The 20,519-nt window shown below is 35.4% G+C and overlaps 1 long non-coding RNA gene across 1 annotated transcript in view; it reads left to right on the top strand.

Annotated features, from left to right (window-relative positions):
* The window catches only part of LOC108709202, a 211,807-nt gene that overhangs the window by 88,186 nt on the left and 103,102 nt on the right, over positions 1-20,519 (top strand). Inside the window, exon 3 of the long non-coding RNA XR_001934589.2 lies at positions 16,129-16,159. This is a non-coding gene — a long non-coding RNA (uncharacterized LOC108709202). The remainder of the gene's footprint in view (positions 1-16,128; positions 16,160-20,519) is intronic.

Genomic DNA, 20,519 nt, shown 5'->3' with positions numbered 1-20,519 from the left:
AAGCAATTGCTTGAGTGTGATTTTGCTTCTCAGGTTGCTCATAAGATTTTCAGAGAGAGGATTGTGATACCTCCCGTCTGTGGCATTAAATGGCATTCGGGATAGATTTACTATGTGATATATTTGCCGCACATCGCCAGGCATCACTGTGTAAAAAACAGCATCATTTTTTTATGCATTTTTTCTTTGACCAACTTTTCACTGAAGTATTCAGAGGCTAATGCAACTAATTACAGTTTGCAGGTCGTTTACTTTGTAATGAAGTTAGGGTTGGCACCTGTCCGGATTTGACCTGGACGGCCCGCTTTTCCTAATTTGCCCACCGACCCGCCAGTGCAACGTCCATGCCCCACCCACAACATCTTCATCCCGCACCAATGACGTAATTGGTCCGCCCCCGCTCCGGAGCTTCCAGCGGGGAAAGGTGGCAACCTTTAATGAAGTACAATCAGTTATTAAAAATTCCATATGAGGATTACATTTTTTAAAAAAATTTATTGTAAACATTAATTCAAAAATAATTTATTGTTAAGCCCTTTTCCTCTTCATCCTCCAGTCTGGCATTCTACTAATTTCCCTTAGTTACCATGGGCAGTGTTTCCTACTCAAACTAATAAACAACAGAATACGGGTAAAAGATCTTTTATTCTAACATCCATTATCCAGAAGACTCTGAATTACAGGAAGTTCCCTGATCATAGACGCCATTGTAATCAAATAAATCAGAATTTGAAAACATATTCCCCTTTTCTCTGTAATAATAAAAAAGTAGCTTGTGCTTGATCCAAACTAAGATATAATTAATCCTTATTGGAAGCAAAACAATCCGATTGGGTTTAATTAATTTTAGTAGATTATTTAGTAAACTTTTAATAGATTATTTTAGTAGACTTAAAGGGGTTGTTCACCTTTGAGTTAACTTTTAGTATGATGTAGGGAGCGATATTCTGAGACAAGGCAAATAATTCATTCAACAATAAAAAATTTTTAAAATAAATAAAGACCAATCGAAAAGTTGCTTATAATTGGCCATTCTATAACATACTTAGGGGGTTATTTATCTCAATATTTTCTGCTACAAACTCCGATCAAATCTGTTTGGGTTTTTTACGCTTATTTAATATTACATTTTCCCGACAATTTGCTTTGCAGGAAAAAAAATCAGATTTTCACGTTTTTTTCTGATTTTTTCATCCGATTTTCACGCATTTCACGATTTTTTTCGGCATTTTCTCCCAAAAACTTAGAGGGTTATTGCACAAAACCCAGCGCACATCAAAAAATCATTGGGACTTCTCCCATTAACTTATATGCAATCTCGACAGGTCTGAGATGCCGGACTTTTCCATCCTCTGGGTTTAATAAATTCTGAAAAATTTGTGATTTTTTTAAAAGTCTGATCCTATGGAAAAAAAAAATCGTGGATTTTTTGGGATTTTTGCATTCGGTGTTTAGTAAATAACCCCCTAAAACTTAACCTGAAGGTGAAAAACTCCTTTAAAGTACAATGATCCATATCCCGGGCAGTGTCGGACTGGGGGGCCCAGGGCCACCGGGGCTGTTGTCTCAGGGCCCCTCAGAGTCAGCCATCTTCGGAATGCCAATCCCTTCTCCGCACGTACCTGGATTTCACCGGAGATAGAGAACTTGGCAGCAGGGGCAGGGAACGGGTCCCACGTGACTCACGTTGTCCCACCGGGTTTTTTCCCGGGACCCCTCTGGCCCAGTCCGACCCTGATCCCGGGTCCTGACCATTCTGGGTCCCATACATGTAAAATGTTACGTTAAAAAATATGAATACATTTTAATATAATTATTTTCTTAATAATGATCTGCTAATGTTTTTTTTTAAACTCCAGCCTGTCCATGCTGGTACCAAGTAGTGTTAAAAAGGAGCCAGAGATGCTGTTTTGTTGGCACTCTCCCCATGTTTATTCTCACATTATAACAACTGCTTCTCTGCTGATTTTCTGCCATTCGCAGAAGAAAAATCGAAATTTTATTTTTTGAGGCTCAAAATGCGTCAGCTCCATCTCACAGCCCTAAATCTGCGCAGTGCAGGGTCACTGGGGCTGCTGTGCACAGTCCTGAGCCGGAAAGCAAACAGCTGCCGAAGCCTGATTTCAGTTAAAATAGTGTCAGTGTTTAGTCTGGCTCTCTGCTTTGGGAAAGATTGGCAGCTGGGTCAAACAAAGTCATTTCATTGGCTGCTTTCCCAGTAAAGCCTCTGTTAGCGTTTAGGTACTAGTGCAGGGAAGGCCCCTTGACTCTGGGATAGACTACATCTGACCACACCCTCTTTGCTTTCCTAAAAAAAAAAAAAAATCCTTTCCTTCTTAAAGATAAAATCCGTATTATTCTAGCCCCTGAATGAGTATTAGGAATGTGAGTGCATGTGTGTGCCTATTTCTTTCTTTTTTTTGGCTTCCTCTCGGAGGAAAGTGCAGCAAAGAGTTTGTTCTAGTGCAGGATTAATAAAGAAAAGCTTGTACGGTGGCTGAAAGAATATCTGTTTTGCCCGGACAAGAAACTTTTCATCTGTACAACGGCCAGACAGACGGGTAGGTACGGCTATTTATCCCTTTTACTCCTTCTTCGCGTCCTGAATTAACCCGTTCCTCCGTGCGCCGCAGCGTTCCGTGACAGGTCTCATCTGACTGTACCATGTCTTGGATTGTTTTGCTCAATCTTTAGAAATTGAGATGCTGAAGGGATAGTTGCGATGGGTTAACAACTCGAAAGTATCAGAGAAAAGAATATTTAGTGGGTGCCTCTGTGCGGCTTTATATTTTTAAATGCAGTCGTTTTTTTCCCTGTTGTAACTAACATCGCAGAGTTCCATGAATTTGCAATGAGGCCCCTCTGCACATGAGCCTGGCAAGAAGCCAAAGTCAACTTCCCAGTGGCAAGTTTGCCTTACAACTAGTCACAGCACTTTCTCCCCCTGATTACAACTAGTCACAGCACTTTCTCCCCCTGATTACAACTAGTCACAGCACTTTCTCCCCCTGATTACAACTAGTCACAGCACTTTCTCCCCCTGATTACAACTAGTCACAGCAATTTCTCCCCCTGATTACAACTAGTCACAGCACTTTCTCCCCCTGATTACAACTAGTCACAGAGAATTGCCACTAACCACGAGGGTGACTGTACCAGTGGCCGGATTCAAACTGGCATCTTATTCTGCAAATACTATGATAGAGACGTGCTTGCCCACAGACTGCACTCTTCTGTAGGACTGTACTCCTTGTTGCTGTATTTCTTTCTGCACTTATGTCCAACCAAGCTCCAAGAGATTCTGTTTAAATCCCACGTTTTAATGTTTCTGCATTGCTTTCACTCCAACCTGAATATCTTGTAGCTGAAGTGAAATGTGGAGCAAGTGTTACAGTTAACCCCTTCTTGTTGTGCTTGTGGTTTTAACATATCCTGTACATTATACTTACTTTAAGTAATACATGTATGATATCTATATATTATCTGTCTATCTATCTATCTATCTATCATCTATCTATCTATCTATCTATCTATCTATATCTCTCTATCTATCTATCTATCTATCTATCTATCTATCTATCTATCTATCTCTATCTATCTATCTATCTATCTATCTATCTATCTATCTATCTATCTATCTCTATCTATCTATCTATCTCTATCTATCTATCTATCTATCTATCTATCTATCTATCTATCTATCTATCTATATCTCTCTATCTATCTATCTATCTATCTATCTATCTATCTATCTATCTATCTATCTATCTCTATCTATCTATCTATCTATCTATCTATCTATCTCTATCTATCTATCTATCTATCTATCTATCTCTATCTATCTATCTATCTATCTATCTATCTATCTATCTATCTATCTATCTATCTATCTATCTATCTATCTATCTATCTATCTATCTATCTATCTCTAGTGAACAATCAATTGCCTTCTTCCTTTCTTTCTTTACATACCGATCAATGTATCATCTATCAATCTCTTTGTTGCTCTCTAGCTCTCTCTCTTTTGATCAATTAGTCTTTCTTTCTTCTTTCATCACTGTCTATTTTTCTATCTATCATCTATCTAGCTTATCAACCTATATTCATCACTCTCTCTCTCTCTCTCAATTATCCTTTCTTTCTTTCTTTCTTTCTTTCTTTCTTTCTTTCTTTCTTTCTTTCTTTCTTTCTTTCTTTCTTTCTTTCTTTCTTTCTTTCTTTCTCTGCTACAGTATCTATCTAGTCTCCCTATCAATCTATATTTATCTATCTCTCTATCTGTCTCTCTCTATCAATTATCTTCTTTTCTTTCTTTCTCTCTATCAATTATCCTTTCTTTCTTTCTTTCTTTCTTTCTTTCTTTCTTTCTTTCTTTCTTTCTTTCTTTCTTTCTTTCTTTCTTTCTTTCTTTCTCTCTTTCTTTCCTATCTATCTAGTCTCCCTATCAACCTATATTCATCTATTGCTCTATCTGTCTCTCTCAATTGTCTTTTTTTCTTTCTTTCTCTCTCACTCTCTCTCATCACTTATCTATCTATTTATCTAGCCATCTATTTAGCTATCATCAATCAGTTAAGCATAGATAGATATATTTTTATATATAAAGTATACGCACTAAACATTAGTTAAAGCTCTCTTGTCTCCCCCCCTTTCTCTATTTCAAATGTACTGTACATGTATTTTAATAATTCATTTAATTTAAATAATCCATCATTTTTGTCTTAGTTATTGTGAGTTTGTTAAAAGCTGCTCTTTTTTTTACTAGATACAACTTAATACTTCATCTTTGATCATTTTCACTGTTAAAGGAAACTCAAACTTTTCTGGCTCAAGAAACCGATTCAATTTGAATTTCCTATTGGCATGAAATGTCCTTTTGTCTCCCATTCTTTGTCTCTCTTTATGTTTCCGTTAAAAATGTAGTTTTATTTAGAACACACTCTAAATATTTCTCATTATCAGTAGCCGGGAGTACGATAAACTGTTGTTTATTTGGATTCTCTTTATTGGAATGTGTATCATCGCGTCTACAATTCCCTTGTATTACATGAAACTGGCACAGCTACGCCTAATATTTTAATAGTATAAATATTATTCTCCATTGATTTCATTGCATCTTTTATATAGTGTTTGGGAAGGTGTTTTCAGAGCCCTTTGGCATGGAAGGGAGAACACATTTGATTGCAGGTACTCGGGCATCTGAACCGTATAGTCTTTGTTCTGCAGGTTCTCTTCCATTTCATCAAAAGCAATTATGGATGTGAATTGCATGGCCTTCTAACACCCAGAAGTTATATGGTTAGTTTTGTGCTTGGACTAAATAGTCCATTAAAAGAAATACCCAAATATGACACGTTGGTGTATGAGCCGGCTAACACTGTTACAAAATACGAATGTTAACGTGTTGCATAGAGGCTTTCATACAGCTGAACATCTCATTGGCATAACAATGACTAGAAGAAGTTCAGCTAAGGATAGGCCAGATTTGGATCTTGAAAAGAAAACAGATTTAAATAGCATCTCTCACAGAGCATTGTCATTAAAATTGGAGAGCTAGCAGAGCGATTGTATGGGCAGGGTACAGCGCATATATTGTATTATTGCATTAAAACGCTCCTTAACCAACAAACATCTGTATTCTTTCTTAAAATTAATCAAACATAGGCATGGTCTCTTTAATGGAAAAATATATGTCTCTCATTATGCCATTTATAAACATTGTGAAAGGTATGTTTTCTCTTTTATTGGGTTATAAATATGTGTGCGACGTGGAGAGAAAGAAGTCACCCCTTTGTTAAATAGAGTAGGATACAACATTTGTATTGGGTGCAGAATACAATATTTCTGTGCCAATAAAAATCAATTTTCTGCTGGGGATGATGTAGGCTGATTATAAAAAATGGTAGGCACTTGCATTGATTTTAAGAAACTTTTAAAATATTTTAAAATGATTAAATATTTTTTAAAATGATTAAGCTTTTAACTGGGATAAAAATGTTCCCTGGTTGCCATCAAACAGCAAGAATTGTGACCGTAATTCAATTTTAATTTTAGAACAATGCAATCAGTCAAAAGGACTCGGCCAGTGAAACAGGCAAACAAAGAAAAAAGACAGGAGCGCAGATAGATATTTTGTAACCGATGCACACCAGCCTCTCTATATAAAATCCTTTATACCTAGGATTGAAATGGAATACCCATAAAATCTAAGGGGAGGTTTGTTAAAATCTGTACTGGAGAATTCTAAATCCGTTTAAATCTGATCACAGTTCAAACATTTTTAACAAACTGCCACTATTACAAATGTATTAATTCCTCTTTCCTGCTTTGTTCTATGGAGTTTTAAAGCTCAGCTGTAGTGATAGGCAAATAAATTCGGCAGGTGCAAATTTGCTGCAAATTTCCACATTTCACCGAAACTGCTGCGAAAATTGAACCGGCGAAAAATCCACAGTGGCAAAAAAAAAATGTATCAGAACAGTTGTGCGTATAAAAATTGATGCGCATCAAAATTATCAGACACCCATTGACTTCAATGCATTTTGAAAATTCTTCGCCATTTCGCGAATGTCGCTGGAAATTCATAATTTTTTCGCGAAATGGGACAAATTCGCCCATTACTACTCAGCTGCAGTGTTGGACTATAACATTCCAATGAATATTTAAGCCCCAAAATTTAACTAACATTGGGTTAAAATGGATATAATGTAAAAGTTCAGAAAGGTTATTTTCTGTGTTACAACAAAACTGGCAAACACATTCTTAACATGAACATTATGGGGGCCCATTAACTAACAATCCAATTCATTTTTTTTGCAACTAATCTCAAAAATGTGTCGGTTTCCAATATTTCTAAAAAGCTCTAAAAATTTAAAATTTATTAAATGAAAACACACAAAAACTTTAATAAAACTTCGCCAGTTTCAAAGTTGTCGAGGTCCTATAGAAGTCAGTGGGAGCTGCACTGATCTTATTGGACTGCTTTTAATCAATTTAGACTTTTAGTTTTTTTTTTGCTAGGAATTTTCTGAAATTCATAATTTTTACGGCATCGTTCAGTGCCTTTTTCGTTCACAAGTTTTATGTTCGGATTTTTTTATGAATTGGTTTTAGAGTTTAGTCGGGGTTTCAAAAACTTCTAAAACTAAAACAAAATATGTTTAATAAATTATCCACCACATGTGCAATTATTCGGCAAATAAAGACAAACCCAAAAAGTATTTTCTTGAAAACATGCTTTTAAAGGGATTGTTCAGTTTTCAGTTAACTTTTAGTATGATGTAGAGAGTGTCTGTAAGTACACAGTTCTTAAAGTGCCCCATATTGTACAAATGTTATAATCACAACAAATTCACAGACAATATCTTAAAGGGATTCTATCATGATTTTTATGGTGTCGTTTTTATTTCTAAATGATACTGTTTACGCTGCAAATAATTCACTGTACAATATAAAATGTCATTCCTGAACCACCAAGTGTATTTAGTTGTAATATTGGTGTGTAGGTGCATCTCAGGTCATTTTGCCTGGTCATGTGCTTTCAGAAAGAGCCAGCACTTTAGGATGGAACTGCTTTCTGGCAGGCTGTTGTTTCTCCTACTCAATGTAACTGAATGTGTCGCAGTGGGACCTAGATTTTACTATTGAGTGCTGATCTTATATCTACCAGGGAGCTGTTATCTTGTGTTAGGGATCTGCTATCTGGTCCTAATCTGAACTGCAACCCACATATTTACCCACTTTGATCAGCTACCTGACACGGACCCGCAACTGCCTTAGCTGCAACCCGACCCGCAACCCGCTGACCATCATTAAACAGGAAGTGATGCTGCGGCAAACCCGGAGTGACATCAACAGGACTCGCTACAGGACTCTATACTGGGCTAAAATAGTGGTGTGGTCCAAGGTTTGATTCCAGCTAGGGCACTATCTGCAAGGAAATTGTGCCCCAGTTTGTATGCTTTGCTGTTGGTGTTTGGCAGTGCTGCATATGATAGACTATGTATACAGGAGTCCCCCAGGAACACTCCTAGCTTAGGCATCATTCAGAAAGCACAAGCAATCCCTATAAGGTGTGCAATGCACAAAGTGCATAACAACACTCAAAACAGGCAAGCGCAGGCGAATGGATCTGTTAAACATATTTTATCCTCAAGGTAAATGTATTCTGAGAACATGCTGACTTGGCAACAACTTTCAAATCGGATAATGGTTTTTAAAAATGACATATCAATCTAAGTCACATTTTGATTCCTAATACCCTATAATAATGCAGAGCTTGCATTGCTTTGCCAAAAGTCTAGAGAACCTATCAGAGCCTGTATGTATGGTTATCAGCATAGTGGCAGCTAGATGTACAACACTTGGAAAAGGGAAAACTTAACCCCCAAAATAAATATTTCAGCAACAGATAGTTTATATCAAATTAAGTGGCATATTAAATAATCTTATCAAACTGGAATATATATTTAAGTAAATATTTCCCTTTTACATCTCTTGCCTTGAATCACCATTTCGTGATGGTCTGTGTGCTGCCTCAGAGATCACCTGACCAGAAATACTGCAGCTCTAACTGTAACAGGAAGAGATCAGCTGACCAGAAATACTGCAGCTCTAACTGTAACAGGAAGAGATGACCTGACCAGAAATACTGCAGCTCTAACTGTAACAGGAAGAGATCACCTGACCAGAAATACTGCAGATCTAACTGTAACAGGAAGAAGTGTGGAAGCAAAAGACACAACTGTCTGTTAATTGGCTCATGTGACGTAACATGTATGGTTTGTTTGTGTGCACCGTAAATCGTACGATCCCAGGGGGTGGCCCTTTTCTATTTATGATTACCCAATGGCACATACAGTACTACTAAAAAAGTATATTATTATGAAAATGGTTTATTTACATGAAGCAGGGTTTTACATATGAGCTGTTTTATGCAATATCTTTTTATAGAGACCTACATTGTTCAGAGATATAGTTGTCCTTACGTAATATTTATGTTTTTGTCATTCCTGTCATTAAAGATGAAACCAAATCACTTTAGCTCTTCCAATTCCACAGAGTAGCTGATAAAAATAAAACCAGTCTGGTGAGAAACCCCTGGTAATGAGCTGCTCAAAGGCTGCTGCTTAGATAAGTGTGAAGTTTGTTTGTACTAAGGTAGTTAGGCAGTTCTGAACAAATTTCTCTTTTTATAAAGGGGGGGGAGCTCAGAGGAAATATTTAAAATCTGTGTTTTGTAATAGGAAAATATGGATTTTTTTTAAAAAAAATGTGATTTTAACACAAGTCCTATATGTTGTGCTCATTCTCTAGCAGAGGCATTTTAAGGGGCAGATTTATCAAGGGTCGAATTTCCAAGTACAAAAAACTTTGAAATTCGACATCGAATTAAAAAACTTCGAATTCGAGGTTTTTTCAACAAATTTGGCAATCCTGTGGTTGAATAAAAATAGTTTGATCAAATGATTAAATCGTTCGAATCGAATGATTCGAACAATTTTTAGCGATCGATCAAAGGATTTCTATTCGACCAAAAAAACCTTAGAAAAGTGCTCTGGAAGGTCCCCATAGGCTAACATTGGACTTCGGTAGCTTTAATTTGGCGAAGTCAAAGTTTTTTTTTAAAGAGACAGTACTTTGATTATTGAATGGTCGAATAGTCAAACAATTTCTACTTCAAATCGTTCGAATCCAAGTCAAATGGTCGAATATAGCCTATTCGATGGTCGAAGTACCCAAAAATTTACTTCGAAATTCGAACTTTTTGAAATTCGAACATTCACTCGAGCTTATTAAATCTGCCCCTTTTAAGTGTAAATTGCCCTTGCCATTACACTTCTGGATGTCAGTATAACTTTAACAGTCCAATTTTTTTTTTGAATATCTCTTTATTTACATTTTCAACATGAATATATTTTTAAAAACATTTCAGGTATTTTTTGTGTTAAAGTCTTGTTATGCCTGATATAGAATAAACCATTATATCCAATAGCAAGTTGTTGATTTCTATTAAAACATAGTCGATGAAGAATGAAGCGAATCTTGCCTCATTACAAAATAATAGTCCAAGAGGCACAGTTTGGTTACCCTAAGCTCCCCCTCACTTGCAGCAAGGGAAACTGTAAATACCCCTTTTTTGTCTTTGAAAAATGGAAAGATATTTGAAGCTAAGTTTAAGTGACTCAACAATGACACGTGCAATTTCAGAAATCATATGGGAGTCTAAGGTTTGCCAGAAAGACAGATTATCTCTTTGTGGTTTCTTATACAAATATAGGCTAAGTCATTATATGGAAAATACTGACAGTGAAACTTCAGATAACAATTTTTTGGTTACAATCATAGAAAATGATCCTTTCGACTGAAAAACACATTAAAGGATAGCATTTACTAACCCCTTAGCTGACACTGAAGCTAAATAGCATGGACATCTGTTTTTTTTAAAAAATGTTCAAACTTAAATTGTACATAAACGTGGTTATTTCTTAAGGGCTGATTAAACAAGGGTCAAATTTCGAGTTTTCTAAAAACTCCCATAAACTCGAAATTCTAAAAAAAAGCCCAATCAAAATTGATTAAAAATGTGAATTTTTTTTTCGGGTGAATAGGATCGACCTGCAAACTCGAATCAAATTCATTTCGAGTTTTTTCACAGCAAAAAGTCCATCAAACGCCTGTAGGGGTACCCCATAGGCTAAAACAACAATTCGGCAGGTTTTAGATGGTGAATAGTCAAATTTGGATTCTTAAAGGGACAGCAAATGATAAATTTAGAATTTTTCTTAACTCAAATCGAATTTGGAATAGTCTGTAGTGAAATTACACTAAAATAAACTCGAAATTCAAATTTAAAAATTCCACTCAATTTGACCCTTAATAAATCTGCTCCTTAAAGTCTGTTTTTTTCTGGTTGGAGTTTTAAAGGGGAAAACACAATTTTTTTTAGAGAAAAAAACATTAAATATGTCATGATTTATTAAACCCGATGGTATTAAAAGTCTGAATAAACAAGTACTCCATCTCAAATCTGCCAAGGTCATTGTCTGATGTTCCGTTTACTATTGGAAGATTTCATTATCTGTGATGGGTTTCGTACAATAATCTGATTCATTTGTGGTTTTCAGGCAATAATTTGAAAATTGATTTTCAAATTATTGATGTCTCAGGAGGGTTTGTATAAGATCAGGACCTACTTTGTCAACCTTTTAGCTACAGAGGTTTAAGAAGACAGTGTAGGTTGGAAACAATGCGTCTAGCGTTTAATTCCTTAAAATACATGTGTTGTGTCTCACTTTATGGTAGGCATCCTAAATCTACTCTCTACTACTAGTGGTGGACCAGTGGTGGGACCAGGACTGTATTTATCTCCGATGCTGCCCTAGACATGTGAAGTCACTTCTGCAAACCAGCCCGGCCCCCTACCCCTCACCCTCCAGCTCTTTCACCAGATTTCCAATGGAAATAATATATAGGCACCCGCTCCCCAAAACCTGCCACCCTAGGCAGAGGCCCTCGGTTGCCTTGATAAAAATACGGCCCTGGATGGGACAATATGAAATTTACTGTCCATTACATTGCTGGTAAATTTGTAATACCAGTCTCATCCTTGGCTAGTATTTTACTGATGAGGCTCAAAACATACATTCTAAGTTTATCTAGGAAAACAAACAAGACTTTTTGTCTTACCTGAATTGCCCTTCAGACAGATCCTTGCTTGCCACTGCTGTCCATTCCAGGTGGGGGAGCCCCACATTTTGGGAACCACTTTCATGTTGAAAGTATCAGAGTTCCGGAGTGAGATCTCAAGAGGGGAAATAAGAGCAGGCAAGAACTGCGCAAAACTCTATCTGTGACCTGTTATAAACACTGTTGATTTAAGAATATTAGCAACTCATATAACCAGTATGAGAACCAAAAATGTTTGTAAGGGGGTTATTTACTAAACTCTGAATGCAAAAATCACGAATTTTTTTTTATATAAAATCGGACTTTTAAATAAATCACAAATTTTTCAGAATTTATTAAACCCCAAGGATGGAAAAAGTCAGAATTTAGAAAATCCGGCATCTCAGACCTGTCGAGTTGTATATACTGTAAGTCATTGGGAGAAGTCACAATGATTTTTTTGATGTGCTCTGGGTTTTTGGCAATACCACAAAGTTCTCTGAGTTTTCGGGCAAAATTCTGAGTTTTCGTGTAAAAAATCACATAAAATTGTGAAAATAGTTTTTTTCACGTTTTTTTTCCCGCAAATAAAATTTTCGGGGAAAGTGTATTAATAAATAAGCCCAAAAAACCGTGCAGATTTGATAGGCGTTTTTTTCAGAAAATATTGAGACAAATTCGGACTTTGATGTTTTTGTCACCAAGGGGTTAAAATATTTTTGTATATGAAAGTCTAGCTTGGCTTTCCTTTTCTTTGTTCAGTGATAGCTGCTCTGTTGGTCAACACATTTTGATGATAAAATGCAACAGATATGTGAGTGACACCAATCTGCGGAGAATTTCCATGTTTCGCCAAAAGCAAGTTAACGCTCGAAACTGCTGCGACAATTCCCCGGGGGAAACATTTGCCACGCTAAAAAGAAATTGGCGCACATCAAAACTGGTGCATGCATAAAAATTGTCGGCGTCAAAAGTTATTCGGACTTTGTTTACTTTGATTATTGACTTTAATGCATTTGGACCAAATATTTGCGCGTATAAAAATTCACGCTCGCGTCAAAATTGACTAGCATCAAAATGATTTTGATGCCCATTGACTTTAATGTGTTTCACGATTTCTTCGCTGTTTTGCTAATTTCGTGGTAAATTCGTAAATTTTGTGGCGAATGTAAACACTGCACAGATGTGCCCATCACTAACGCTAGGTTTTGCTGTATGTATCTCTATATATTCGTATATGTATGTTATAAATATCCTACATGTTAACTTGTGTTTATGTGAATTTAAAAAAACTTGTAAACCTTATCAGTAACTCTCACAGGTTCTGTGTATATATTCTACTTCCAAGTATTGTGGCAAAATAATATGCTCAGTAGCTCCATAAAAATGTGATATTCTGATTTACAGTTTACAATGACGAGCTGTAAATATACAATATTCATGGAAGTATGCCATAAGCCCATAAGCTTTTGTGATTGTGTTTAATTATTGCTTTAGCTTATTGGTACTTTCCGCTAATAGTATTTATTCTGTTGGTTATCTGGTGATAACCAACAGAATAAAGTGGACCTGTCACCCAGACACAAAAATCTGTACAATAAAAGTCCTTTTCAAATTAAACATGAAATCAAATTTCTATTTTTTATTAAAGCATTCATAGCTGTTGTAAGCTCATTTAAAAATCTCAGCTGTCAATCAAATATTGTCTGCCCCTCCTCTATGCCATGGGCATAGAGGCGGGGCAGACAATTACTTTCACTTTCCATTCAGCACTTCCTAGATGTCACTGCTCTCCCCAGATTCCCCCGTTCTCTTTACCATTTAATTGTTTAACCAGGACATGGGGATGGACATCAGGTCCCCCATTCTGGTGCACAAACAACATTCTGAGGTGATGCAAGGCTTTTCTTAAAAACAGTGTCCACAAAATGGCTGCTGCCTGTTTTCTATAATCATGAATTCCCAGACTGATGGAAACAAGATTCAAATAATTTATACTGTGTAATTAAAGTTTATTTAATGTGATAAAATATTATTTGGAATAATTTTTTTGGGTGACAGGTCCCCTTTAACAGGAAAATAACTGCATTTACAGTAACTGTTTAAAAACATAAAAAAAGGTTAAAATGTAATTTTAATACTTTTCCTTGATAACTTCCAGCAAGGTTCCATACATGTATAGGTATTTTTTGCCAAAATGTACATGGGAAACTAGTGGTGTTTAATAACATCAAATAATCATAAAATGTTTATATTCCTATATAAAATGTATACATTGGGAGGCACATGTATCAAGGGTCGACTTTCAAATTCATGTGAGTTTTTTAAAACTCCCATAAACCCAAAATTCAACCAAACGAAAATGTATTAATAAAATCTAATTTTCTCAGCTCGGACTTATTTAATCGACCCAAAAACTCAAATAGGATTTGATTTGAAATAGAAAAACTCGAATCAAATTTAATAAACTTGATTCAAGTTTTTTTTGAATGTCAGGAAGGCTGCAAACATCACCCAGTTGATCCCTGGACCTCTCCTATTGACTTATACAGCAATTCAGCAGGTTTAAGGTGGCTTATAGTCAAATTTGTGTTCTTAAAGGGCCTGAGTATGATAAATCTCAAAATGCGATTTTGAATAAAACTCGAATGGAGTTTAGACAATTCACTATTCGAATTTTAGAGTTTTGTCCAAAAAAAATATTCTAAGGTTCGAATTTTAACTTCGACCCTTAATAAATCTGCCCCTAAATGTTTATTTTGCTTTTTATGCACATATTAATATGTCAGAAATTTTATAAGAGACTGAATGGCTGTAATTAAATATACAATTATTTTTTTAATCAAAAGCAAATATTTAAACGTTAACATAACTGTATATTTATCTAGCTTTTTTCATTATATTTTTACAGAGGTGCAGGTATATATAAATATACAATGTACTAATTGTAAAATACAATCAGTGTCTGTTAAGAAGCTTGAGTCAAGGTGTATTTACAGAACTTCTCTTGAATAATGCAAAACCTACTATTTCAATTATTTCTCAGGTCCTGAACAACTGTATTTTTTAGCAGAATTATTTACTTCTTAATAGAAGTAGTTTTAAAAAATACTCCTCTGGAGATGTATAATTTGTGCTTTCATTTTAAAATTACCCTTCTTATATTTATTTGTGTATGTTTTAAATTCAGATATTAATACAATTCCAGCCATTTGAAAATTGCCATAACTTTAACCAAAATGCACAATTTCTACAATTGAGACAATTTCTAGCGGAGAAAAAAATCAGAAAACCTTTCAAAAGTTCGAATTGCTTTAAAAGCAGTCCAATAGGTTCAGTGCAGCTCCCATTGACTTTTATAGCATCTCAACAATTTTTACTAAATCTCAAATTTTTCAAGCTTTTTATAAATTTATAATTTTTTTAGAAAACCACAAATTTTTTGTGAATCGTGGAAAAAACTAAATTCGATTGTTAGTAAATGGGCCCCTTAAAGGGATACTGTCATGTGAAAAAAATTTTTTTCCAAAATGAATCAGTTAATAGTGTTGCTCCAGCAGAATTCTGCACTGTAATCCATTTCTCAAAAGAGCAAACAGATTTTTTTATATTCAATTTTGAAATCTGACATGGGGCTAGACATATTGTCAATTTCCCAGCTGCCCCAAGTCATGTGACTTTAGGGTGAATATACTGTAGGAGCAAACTTTTACTGGGCGGTGGTCAGTGTTGGTTGCGCATCCACTTGGGGGCAGATTTATCAAGGGTCGAATTTCGAGTTGATGGGAGTTATTTTAAACTCCCATCAACTTGAAATTTGAATAAAAAAAGACCAACTGAAATTTATTAAAATTTTTTTTTAATTTTTTAACTTCGAAAAAAATACAGATCGTATTTGAATGTTTGATTCAAAGTTTTTCCCAAAAAATCCACCAAATGATTTCAAATTGGTTCTAGGAAGTCCCCCATAGGCTAAAATAGCAATTTGGCAGGTTTTAAATGGCAAATAGTCGAAGTTGAATTTTCAGAGAGACAGTACATGATAAGATATTCCAATTTTTTTCAAATTCAATTCGAATTTGGACTATTCCCTAGTTGAAGTATGCTAAAGTAAGCTCGAAATTCTAATTTAAAAATTTGATTTTTCAATTCGACCCTTGATAAATCTGCCCCTTGGTCTCATTATTATGATTAACATACTAGATTAAATTAGGTTGGGCAACCCCAATATACAAGTGCTTAAATATTGGAAACGTTTCTTTTGCCAGTTTTTTTCATTGATCGTCAAATAAGTATTCTATATATTTGTTATGTGAGTTCAAGTATCACCATTGTTCTTGTACATGTACACCATAGATATTCACTGGACACTCCATCACAGCCTAAAATAAAAGAGAAATTTTTGAAATTGGACTTGTGAAAGTCATTAAGATATTTACCATGCTCTTTCCTCTTTTCCAGAGTGCAACTAAGGAAGCTGTATCTGCTTGTGGTAAGTGAAAGATGCAAATGGAACCATTTTTTTTAATTGGTGATATCAGGCCAATGTTCTCAAGCCATTCAACTAAAACTGAGGTTTAATATGACAAGCCAACATTTTAAATATCCTTTAAAAAATGTATTGTTTATAACCATGTCATGAAATCAGAATGTTCTGTGAACCGGTATGACACATTTAAGGGCAGATTTATCAAGGGTCGAATTTCGAAGTAGAAAAAGCTTCAAAATCCAACCATCGAATTGGAAAACTTTGACTTCGAATATCGAAGTTTTTTTACATCTAATTAGGCCATTTGCGGTCGAAGTAAAATCGTTTGATGAAATCCTTCGGATCAAACGATTCAAAGTATTTCATCCATCGATCAAACGATTTTTCTTCAGATTCAAAAAACTTAGAAAAATGTTCTAGAAGGTCCCCATAGGCTAACATAGCACTTCGGCAGGTTTAATTTGGCGAAGTTTTTTAAAAAGACAGTACTTCGATTATTGAATGGTCGAATATTCTAAGAATTTTTACTTCAAATTGAATTTGAAGTCGAAGTCGTAGTAGCCTATTCGATGGTCAAAGTATCCATAAAATTACCTCTAATTGCCTTCGACCCTTGATAAATCTGCCCCTAAATATATATACAGTATTTAGCTGGCAATCGTCTATAAAAAACTTTGCAATTACTACTATCTATCTACTACAAAAACCACTATTATACTATTAAAAGTGATTTCCACCTATAAAAAATAAATATCTCACCATTCAGAAGTGTGTGAATAAGAATCAAAGAGTGATTGATCATTAAAGTCACTTTTCTTATTACAATACATACTTGTATGAATATAAGAAACGTCTGCAAAGTCTCTTCTTGACATGCTGACTGATTGAAAGACCAGTACTAATAATTACATTCATTAACATGATAATTAACACTAATAGCAGCAATTATTCAATACACTTTGACTGTTGTTCCCAAACTTGGGTCTAGTCCTCTGGGAAGTTGCAGCGTGGAAAATGTGAGGGTCCTGCCTGACAGCAAGCTAGTCTGATATTTTTGGTAAATACTTGTTTGTTCATAGATCTAGAGAACAGTGATCTTTAAGACAACATTTTTATTAAAAAAAAAAAAAAAATATATATATATATATATATATATATATATATATATATATATATATACACATCTTTATTATAAGTTAAAGGAGAATTCAACCCTAAAGTTAAGAAAACCCCTACCCTACATAGACCCCCCTCCCCCCCAGCCTAAGGGTCATCCCGGGCAAATGCCCCTAAATCTTTATTTACCCCTCGGTGCAGATTCAGCCATCTTCTCTGCCGGAATCTGCATCGAGGGGTAAGTAAAACATTAGGGGCCTTTGCCCAGGGTAACACTTAGGGGGTTATTTACTAAACTCAGAATGCAAAAATCCTGAAAAATTTTTGATTTTTTCTTATAAAACCTGACTTTTAAATAATCACAAATTTTTTGTAATTTATTAAACCCCGAGGATGAAAAAGTCATAATCAAAAAATCCGGCATCTCAGACCTGTCGACGTTAAATATAAGTCCCAATGATTTTTTGATGTGTGCTGAATTTTAGGATGGTTCGGTTCAGTAAGTTCAATTTTTAAAATGTGGCATTTGTAGCCATATTAATTTTTAGGGTTTAGTTTTCCTTGCTGTTGGATACTGTGCCGTTTTGTGGTACCCCACAGAGTTCCTTTGAATGCTATAGGTTACAAAGCCATATAATATTAAACATTAATATTTAATATTGTGGATTCTCTGGACCATGTAATGTATGGAGGCAGTATTCCATTTATTGCTAGGTGTCACTGGAACATTTTGTGCTGGAGGCCACTGAGTCTTGTAAGGCTGGTAGTCATTGTGCTATGGGTCACTGAAACTTTTAATGGGAAAAGTGTTTGGCTAGCAACGCATCTGACCCCTATAGATGATATGTTGTTCAAAAAACATCCCTATTAGTGATGGGTGATTTTTTCCCGTTTGTCCCACGAAATTTAGTGAAACGGCGAAAAATTAGCAAAACACAGTGAAGTCAATGGACGTCAAAATTATTTTGACACGCGTCAATTTTGACACCCGCGACAATTATTATACACGCGCCTATTTAGGGCAAATTCATTAAAGTCAATGGGCATCCGAATAACTTTGACACGTGACAATGTTTATTCGTGCGACTATTCTGACTTTTTTCCGATGTGACAAATTTTTCTACGGCAAACTTTTACTGCAGTTTCATGATTTTATTCGCCAGCGACAAAACGCAGAAATTTGCCGCGAATTCAAGCTTGCTGAATTTATTCACCCATCACTAATCCCCATCTGTCCCTGTATGGATGATAGCAGCAATTCTATATGAGGGATATTCTAACAATATTTAGAATAAAGCTTAAAGTCTTAAACATTTGAAATGTTAACAGAGATATTTAACAATGATAAGTAGTGATGGGCGAATTTATTCGCCCGCGAAAATTCGCAGAAAAAATTTGCCGGCGTCAAAAATTTTTTTTTCGAAAAAACGGATGCTGGCGTCAAAAACGGGCGCCGGCGTCGGAAAAACGGGTGCCGTTTCGTGAATTTTTTGCCGTTTCGCGAATTTCGCAAATTTTTCGGCGAAGCAAAACGGCGCAAATTCACCCATCACTAATGATAAGAAAGCTTATCAGTAGTATTCAAATATGTAATTTTATGAAAACTATATATATATATATCTATATATATCTTTAGTAAAAGTAAATTCCCAGCACTAAACAAATTGCATAGACATAAAGCAGAGCATTTTGGGGATAATTCCTTTAAATTGTATTGTATTTCAGGAAACAAGAGTTCACCTAAAAGGTATTCCATGAAGAAGGATATTTTAGGGTTTCCTTCCCTACATAAACATAGTTAGGATATGTACAGTTTTCAAGCCACCCACTAACTATGTGTTAGCCAAAGTAATGTGTGGGTTGATTTTAATAGATCTTTTCTCCAAGAGGAACATCAGATTTTTTAGTCATTTGTTTATATTCAGCATATGCAGGATAAAAGTGTTTTTCTGGAAAGGTAAGACTAGATGCAAAAATGAAAATTATTTTCTATCAAAAAAAAATTTTGTCAGTATCCCAGTGGAGGCTTCTGAGCATTAACTCCTCATTATATTCAGTGCAGCCTGGTGGGAATTCATTCTTCAGAAAAGGCGACAGGGCGACGATCCATCGTGCGACGCTCAATTTCTACTCCCTGGCTATCTCCTATAAGGAAGGCAGGTAGGAAAAATCGAGCACCACATGATGGATCGCCGGATCGCCTTTTCTGAAGACTTAGCGATTTCAACGTTTAATTTGTCTTTGTGGTTTTTTTTGTTGTATACTAACGAATTTAAAAAAGAAATGATGTTACTGGTCCTTTAAGGTTTCAAAACAACTTTGGGAACAACAGATTCTAAAATGTAAAGAGAATTTGTGGCGAATTTCCGCGTTTCGCTGACGGCAAATAAATTTGCAAAACTGTTCCGAAATTTGCCAGCAAAAAATCCGCTGCGTTGAAAAAATTTGGGCCTGTGTCAGAAATTATTCGGATTGCCATTGAATTTAATGCATTTGGACAAAATCGGCACGCATATAAAAATTGTCGCTGGCGACGTAATTAATGCGTGTCAAAATAATTTTGACGCCCATTGACTTCAATGCATTTCGCACATTTCCCATGAAATTCGTGAGACGCGTTGAAGTCAATGGGCATCAAAATTATTTTGAAAATTTTTATATGCGCGCCTATTTTTCCGGGGAAACGGGACAAATTTGCCCATCAGTAGTAAAAAAACACTTAAAGAATAAGTAAACCTTTAAAATAAGTAAATGTAAAAGTGATGAGGGGGCTATTCTAAGAAATTTTAAAATGTACTTTCATTATTTATTTTGTTTTTATTTCAAGATATTAAGGGATACATGTGCTGTTAATATGAATGAATTTTGTTACAACAGCGCCACCTGCTGGTCATTTTCCCACCAGTCTGACCACCAAGTAGTCAAGGAAGTTGTCAGGAGAAAGAAAGAGGCTGCTCTGATGTTCTTCTACTTAGGAAAATTTTTTTAAACCTTTCTCAAAACTTTCCTAAGCAGAAGAACATCAGAGCAGCCTCTTTCTTTCTCCTGACAACTTCCTTGACTACTTGGTGGTCAGACTGGTCAGAAACTGACCAGCAGGTGGCGCTGTTGGAACAGTTAACAGTACATGTATCCCTTAATATCTTGGAATAAAAACAAAATAAATAATAAATGTATATTGCAAATTTTCTTAGAATAGCACCCTCGTCTATTTTACATTCATTTATTTTAAAGGTTTACTTGTCCT

This window comes from Xenopus laevis, chromosome 2S, assembly GCF_017654675.1.
Source record: "Xenopus laevis strain J_2021 chromosome 2S, Xenopus_laevis_v10.1, whole genome shotgun sequence".
NCBI classification, from domain to species: Eukaryota; Metazoa; Chordata; class Amphibia; order Anura; family Pipidae; genus Xenopus; species Xenopus laevis.
Note: the sequence above shows the minus strand (reverse complement) of the source record. Positions and strands in the feature narration are given on the sequence as shown.